Source organism: Theobroma cacao, chromosome 2 (assembly GCF_000208745.1).
Source record: "Theobroma cacao cultivar B97-61/B2 chromosome 2, Criollo_cocoa_genome_V2, whole genome shotgun sequence".
Taxonomy (NCBI): Eukaryota; Viridiplantae; Streptophyta; class Magnoliopsida; order Malvales; family Malvaceae; genus Theobroma; species Theobroma cacao.
The window spans coordinates 27,856,016-27,864,165 of NC_030851.1; positions in this window are offsets into that span (position 1 = coordinate 27,856,016).

Here is an 8,150-nt window from a genome sequence, read left to right on the forward strand (position 1 = left end):
TTTTATTAAAAACAAGGCTCAAGCAAAAAACTAATCCTCGGGGATACCTTGGCAGAGGCATCTAACCGAGTCTGCCAAGGTTGTTAAGATATTTACATGTTAAACACATGTTAGTTTTGAAAACAAGCCGTTCCTTGGCGTTAGCCAAGTTACACATTCATGTGGGGGTTCGACGTGAAGTGAGCTCTAACATTACCCAGGGAGTTACCCTCATCGCCTTTACAACCGGAGTAACTATGCAACCGGGTTTACTGTACCCCTCTAATAGGCAGTCCACGGAAATTCATCACTGCAGTGACTAAACCCACCAATTTTAATAAAATTTCGACAGTATAACGTAGCTTTTATTTATTTACCCAGCCTGCATAGTAAAAGACAGTTTACATAAATTCCCAATGCAATTATAAAATATAGACACATATACTCATATATCATAAGCCATTCATAGGAAAATATATTTTTCAAGACAATTGGCAGCCTCCAATTACCCAATTTCATAATCAAAAGTTTCTCATTTCAGATAATCAATATTATATATTTATTTGTCACATTTATTTCTAAAACATCAAAAGTTCCATTTTAATCTCATTTTCGTTTCATAAAATACATAAAGAGCATTTAAAAATAAACTTTAGATAATTTACAATAATAATATGCTTACTCACTGTTTGTACAAATTAAATGCTTTCTAGGTGCCCCGATCACTGTTCGTCGGGTATGACTTCCTTGCCTTTACCGGAAGGCTCTCCTCCTAGACACATTGCAAAAATTACACAATTCACCACATTGATCCTAAATCACTATATAATTGACTTAAATCCTATACTAATGCATGGTATGAAATGCAATAGCCTAAAACGGCTTAAACGCGGTATTAACCTATTTTTGGCACTTTACCTGATAAATTGCTAACGCGCTCCATTTTAGCTTTAAATTGTCCCATTTTCTCTCCAACATTTCTAACCATTAAATATCAGCCAATAACCCTCTAAAATCACCAAAATCAGCTCACTTTCCTCCTTGAAAAATTAGGCCAAAAATGGGACATTAACTCGGTTAATTTTCCACTTTGTTTTTCTATCACATTTAACCATTTTTCATCATTTTCTCTTCATTTCTCTTAGAATAAAAATCAGTTCATCATCATTGTACATCATTGAATATTCGGCCAAGGGTGGGTATTGTGAGAATTTCATGCTTTCTTGCCCAATTTGATTTCTATACACATTTAACTAACTAAAACTACCAATTTAACTAAGAATCAAAACATAAAAATTTCAAAATCCTTCCCCTTGAAATTCGGCCAGCCCTTGGTATCACTTTTTGATCTCTCTCCTCAAGCATGCTAAATGGAAACAAAGGCATAGGAAAGGTAGAAATCAAGCTAAAGTCGAAAAATCTTACCGTTAGACTCGTAAACGGACGAAAAACGTGAATTTCCCTTTGAATTTTCTAGTTTTCCTTTGGTTTTTATCTTTTCTTCCTTTCCTCTCTATTTTCTCTCTTATTTTCTCCTTATGGCCGACCATCACCTGATGTGGGGTTTAAATGGGCTGATTTTCCTTTAAAATAATATTAAATCATTAAAAAGTGTCATGTGTCACTTTTCCATTGACCCTTTTTTAAAATTTCGTCCTTTCAACTTCAATTTTTCACCACTTAAAATACCATAGTTATTCATACCAAAAATAAATAAATCCTATGATTTTGACAAGTTTTGGGTGGTGAAATTTACGGTTTTACCTCGAGATGACAAAATTACCGTTTTGCCCCTATGTTCCAAAAATTGCCGAAATTGAAAATTTTCACTTCCTATCATTAAATTATACTCCAAATAGTTAATCTTGATCAAAAATTTCACTCCATAATCAAATTATTATCTTAGGTGGCAAAATGACGATTTTGCCTCTGAACATCAAAATTTTCAATTTTTCCCTAAATGAACCCTCGAACTCCGAACAATCATTTTTAGTCATTCCTGGACTGTAAAATATTAAATTTCATCATACGATTCCTATTTGAACTAGTTCGAGGTTAAATCAACTCAAGTGTACCGTTAGGTACAATACTGTGTTTCGTCTTTTCTTAGAGACTTTCTTAGCGTAATAATATGCTACTCAGTGCATGTAAGTCATGACATGTGTTTATAGGGTCGAGTTTTACATAGGAGAATATTACCTCTTATTGACTTAGGAAGAGAGCATCAAAAGTCTAGAAAGGATCTCATGGAATACATCTAACACTTTAAAGAAAGGGTGTTAGACATACAAAAGTCTCATGATGGAAGGAGTTTATGAAAGTTTGCATCCAATGGATATTTGATGAGTATATGTTACACTTGAAAACTTACCTCTTTCCACTTTTACTACTTTAGTTGAAATTGCACAAAAGACCAATAATATGATTCTTAGACAAAGGGGATATAGTCATTTTCAAATAAGGAATACCTCGACAATGAGTAAAATTCAAGGAAAAAGAAAAGAAAGAAGAGGCCATCAACCTAATCTATGTCCTGGACGAGATAACCTAACAAAAAGACAAGATTAAGAGGTTGATTCTCCCCAACTATTCTTAGTCCACCAAATAGAGTGACAACTCTTCTCCACAAATGGATTAGGAATGGATGGATCTGTTGGGTTTGGCTATGAACGGCATGCTCGAAATTATACAACAAAAAGAAAATTAAAACTTTAAAAACAAAACATACCTCCACCCATGAATCACCATGGTGATATTTTAACACATAGAATGGCATATAAAATCATAAAATCAGAAGCTAACCTTGCCAACATTCTTTTGATCGAAATAGCAGTTTCCTCAACACAACCCGTAAACACAACAAGAAGCAAGAACCCTATCGAATCAAGCTCTTGACCTCTAACAGTAGTACATACAATTTCACTTGAACTGTGCTACCAAAAGGGGACAATGCTTGTCCCTTTCCATTTCTCACAGGGATGGCCGAATCACACACTTGAAAAATTGCTTCAAAAATAATTTTTCTCCTTCACAAAATAAGTTATAAAACACAAGGAGAAAACCTTTTTTTTTCTTTTCTAACAAGTCTTTTTCTTCATATGTGGAAAAATAGTTAAATGTATTTATATAGCTAGGTTAAAATTAACTTTAATTTTGCAATAAGGCCCTCCAAATTATAAAACATTACAATATAGGGCCATGACTTAATTAAACTATTTTAATTAAGCCTAATGGAAATTAGATTAAAATAATTTCCTTTATATTATTGCAATTTCAACATTATAATTTTAACTATTTATCTATTATGCCCAAAACTTAATTAAACTCTTTTTAATTAGGTTTATAGAAGTTAATTACCTAACATGTGATTCAAGTCTAACTTAAATCATCATTTTCCCAATTTAATTCAAATGCAATCATTCTATGTAACCCATTAGATTCCTAACATATTAGCAATGAAATTGATTAATGACTTTATTGATTAATATAAATATTAATCAATTAATTTATAATCAATTTCATAGACCAAGATTGGCATCTAGCAAATGCATCATGGCCACTCAATTATTAGCAAAGTAAAAGGATTTTTTGACACAGTTTATCAGTGTGATTCATTCCCTCATCATGTATCCTAAAGATGATAAGACCTTGGTACAATATCTACTCTTATTGACCTTTATATTTATTCCTACAGTTATAGTATTAGCTTTATAGAGACTTATGAAACTTTTTCATAATCTCCAAGTCACCTTGGACAAAGACTTTGATAAGCTAATGTTAACCAAAAATTGATAGGATATGTTCTCTAAAACACTTGAAGTGATGATTTTTTTTTTTACTATTCATTTACCTTCACATGCTTCATACTATACCAAAAAGCATATTTGGTTAGGCACTCGTAGGGATGAAATTAAAGTATTGCATTTCACATATAAGATAACCTGGTATCTCAAGTCTAGGGAGTATTTACACGACTGACACATAAGAAATGTTGCATAGACACTGGAGTGTATTACCAAATGCACTTCTCATGGCGGGTCATGTTCAATGAACTTGCTCTCCTACGCAAGCACCTACATTCTAGTTCCAAGTATCTCTACACTTCAATCTATGAAATCAATTGCTTATTTCCAAAGTAAGGAACATAAAATGTACTAGTCTCTAAGCATCATTGATGTTCAGTCTTAATGATACATTGACTAGGAATATTTTGAGATTATACTTGGATGCATAAGGATCTCATAACAATAACCCATTATAATTCCCTTACAAGGCATATTAATATCATGGATTCCATCTAATTAGACTTATAACTCATTATAATTAATGTCTTATTGATGAAGAAAAACCTCTAATCATTCAATATGAATGATATCATTGCATGATTGGAACTAAGCCTTGACTAATCTCAATTGGTTGCAGGGCTCATCCTAATAGGATGAACATGACCTACATTTTGCGACCATTAACAACAAAAAGAAGCACAACCAAAGATATTGTGATCATTTCCAGACAATTGGTCATTCTCTTATTGAATGTAGAAACCTGCATAAAATATTCCAATTAAGGGTGCAAGTAAGAGAGATACCGATTCAAAACAACAAAGTCTAGAATAACTTATTCCTTACTCATGTGTGATACTTCTATGACTTTGACTCTTAATTACTTTATGTATTGAAATTTAAAACTTGCAAAGAAAATAAATTCACATTTCAACTACAACTTTATCACTAATGCTTTAGTTGTAATGATTTTATACTATTAGCCATAAGCTTTATCGCTCACTAATTCATATTTCAGTCGTAGCTTTATCACTCATACTTTGGTTACAATGATATTATGATATAGATTGGAAGCTTTATCACTCATTTTTTTACCATAGTTTATCACTTATAATTCAACCATAACTTTATTGTTCATACTTTGACTTTAACTCGATATACTACTATTGGCAACAACTTTATTGCTTACTTTTTGGCTATAGCTTGCTATTCATGATTGCAACTTTTATGCTTATTTAAAGGGTTGAACTGATCTCATTCATATTAGGTTAGTAGGTAACCTCCCTAATATAAAGTTTAGAGTTCCCTTTCAGCTGTATTTAGTAATGTAAAGTGTTTTTTTTTCCTCAGATGAGCCTATAAAGCTAATAAAGGAGTTAGTAAAAGCAACAACAAAGTAAGTAATGGTTTAGTCAACTATGGAGTCCCATGGAGAAGGGTGTCGTTATTTCTAGTGTAGGAAAAGCATCCAATTCTCATTGCCATTTCGCTTCAAGATCCTATTGTGAGACCTCAACCTCTATAGGCTTGTAATTAGGCATAGATGTAAGAACACGGGTTAGGGGTAGTTTCGTCATTTCCCTAGTAAGCCTCTAAAAGTAAATTTTAAACAATATTAAGGCCTAAGTAGGCCTAAGGCATAAATGAATGATGAAAATATGGGTAAAATGACGAAGGAAATAAAAATGATGATGATTTTCATGGTAAGGGTAAAATGGTCATTTTTCACCTCGAGTAAAAAATTTTAAGTTTTTGCTAACCCAAGCATTTATAGACCATGATGGACCTTGTCCTAGTGTCAAAAGAGTAAAAAGATTGCATAAAGGATTGGAGGACAACAAGTTAACTTGTGAGGGCATTTTGGTAATTTAAGTGGAGTGGATAAGCTTAGGCTATAAATATCTTTTTCTTCTAGCAGCTTCTTCTCTCATTTTCCAGCAGCTTCTTCTTCTTTTTCCTTCTTCTCTTTCACGTTGCTTCCAACCTCCATGAAAGTTTGATATAAACCTCCATAACCTCCCTTAAAATAGCTCCACTTTTTATGCTTTTGGTGCACCCTTTCATAAACCCTTGTGCTCTTCCACTCTCTCACTTAAAGACCCTTGAAAAATCTTAATTTTCATACTCTCTCTCACTAGTTAAGTGTTTTAGAGAAAGAAAGAGGAAGCTTCAAAAATAGCTTGTAAGTTTTGGAAAGAATTTCAAATACAAGCTACCAAGGTGAGTAGTACACTAGAATTGAGTTTTAGTGTTGAAAATGATTAGTGTTTAAACTTGGGGGTGATTTGGTAGTTGAGGTTGTTCATTCACTTTAGAGTGAGTAGGATGGTGAACATAGATGGCCACTTAAATGGCAAATGGAAGCTAACTAAGAAAAAGCTTTTAGAATTCATAAGCATGTGAATTGACTTAATGGTGATGCTAATGTGATGATAGGTTTCAACGAAGCCCCACCGTCCCATTTGGACCATTAGGGAAGTTAGAATCGACTAAAGGTTCAATGAAATACTGGTGAGTGAACTTGCATTTCAAAACTGTTTTGGGAATGTGAATGTATTTGCATAATGCCTTTGAATGAGTTTATTCAACTTTTCTTAAAAATGGGTACCTTGGGAACAAGCTTTTGGATTATTGTCTTTATATATGACATGTGGCTGCTATGGATTCTTGTTCTATGTCATTGTGTTGATATACATATATGTTGTGCATTTATGGCTGACATTGTGTGATAATGATAACCGTGTGTGTGCACGATGTGGGGGGATGCACATGATGGCACTAATTGTGCACGATGTGGGGGGATGCACACGATGACTCCGGCTATGTGCACGATGTGGGGGGATGCACATGAGCTGGATGAGATGATAGTGATATTGGTATTTATCCATGTATGCATATGTATATATGTTTAGAGAATGAAAACTCATGAATATGGTTTATGGTTGAAATGCATATGAATTTGGCATGTTGAACTTTGGAAATCTTTATGTGTTTTATGTTGATTTTGTCATTTCAGCAGGATGGCCTTTTTCTTGAAAGAACGGAAATATTTCTTTGGTGCTCTGTTTCTCGCTGCAACGAGAATGATTTTCGCTGCAGCGAGAAACTCTCGGGTTTCGAGGGGAAATGCGGGCCAAAATCTCGCTGCAGCGAGAAAGTTACTGTAGCTTCTCGTTACAGCAAGAATGAATCTCGCTATAGTGAGAAACTTTCTATTTTATGGCATAAATTTCTCTGCAGCGAGAATAAATTCTCGCTGCAGTGAAAAACTTTCTGTTTTGTTCCTTATTTTGTTCAGTTGCTGACTATTTTCCACTTCTTTGGTACCATAGTTGAGTATGGACTTCTAACATTAAGGAATTAATTAGTTAAGTTTGAAATGAGGAGGTTTGGTCAGAAACCCTCGTTTGGCTAATAACTTGAATCCTAACTTCGTTGCAGGGACAATTCATTCTCGCTACAGCGAGGATCCGTCGTTTATTTGACTTGATTCGCATGAATGCTATTAAAGTTTTCACTCTCCAAATCCTTTGTTGAGCATGGACCCTTTTCATAAGGTGATTTACTCATGTAGGGTTTACATGAGGGGTTTTAATAAGAACTAAAATAAATTGCATTGTTTTGAAAAATCAATGCATCATGATTTCGTTAAACATTTCTTATTGTTTGCTTGTTCCCTTTCTTGTTCACTCACTAGGTTTATACTCACCGTTTTCAACTTCATGTTTTCAGATCAAGAGGCAGCCGGTAACTAGGTCGAGGTGCCCTTGTAGATTCGTTTTCTTGGTAGGTATCTCAGCATTCAGTAGCCGTACATCACTCGAGTCTCTCCACTGGAAATTGAGTATCCTTGTGTTGTGTATAGACAAACCAATGTAAATTATTAAAATATATGTTGTAAACAACATATGTATATTTTGATGGGAATGCCACTACGAATGGACAATGATTAGCATTATTTTGATCCAAATCTATGAAATGTGACTTTAGCAACTTTGATGGAAAGAATGAATAGGTCATATTAATAGGCTTGTTTGGGCTTAGTGGACTACGTCCATTGGGCTCCATTGGGCCCATGCACCGATCATGGCTCAAAATTTGGGTCATGACACCTATAGTGAAACATTCTTTGTTAGGATTGTCATGACCCAAATTTTGGGCCATGACTAGCGCATGGTCTCAATGGACATAGTCCATTAAGCCCAAGCAAGCCTATTTATATAATCTTGCTCGTCCTCCTGTCAACTATTCTTACATTTACATCTCATAATCTCAACCCTTAAGTACTTTAATAGTAAGTTATAACCATCAAAAACTACATTTATATTAATCCAAAATAACATTAACCACTACCACTCATGGTGGCTTTACCAATCAAAATATACACAT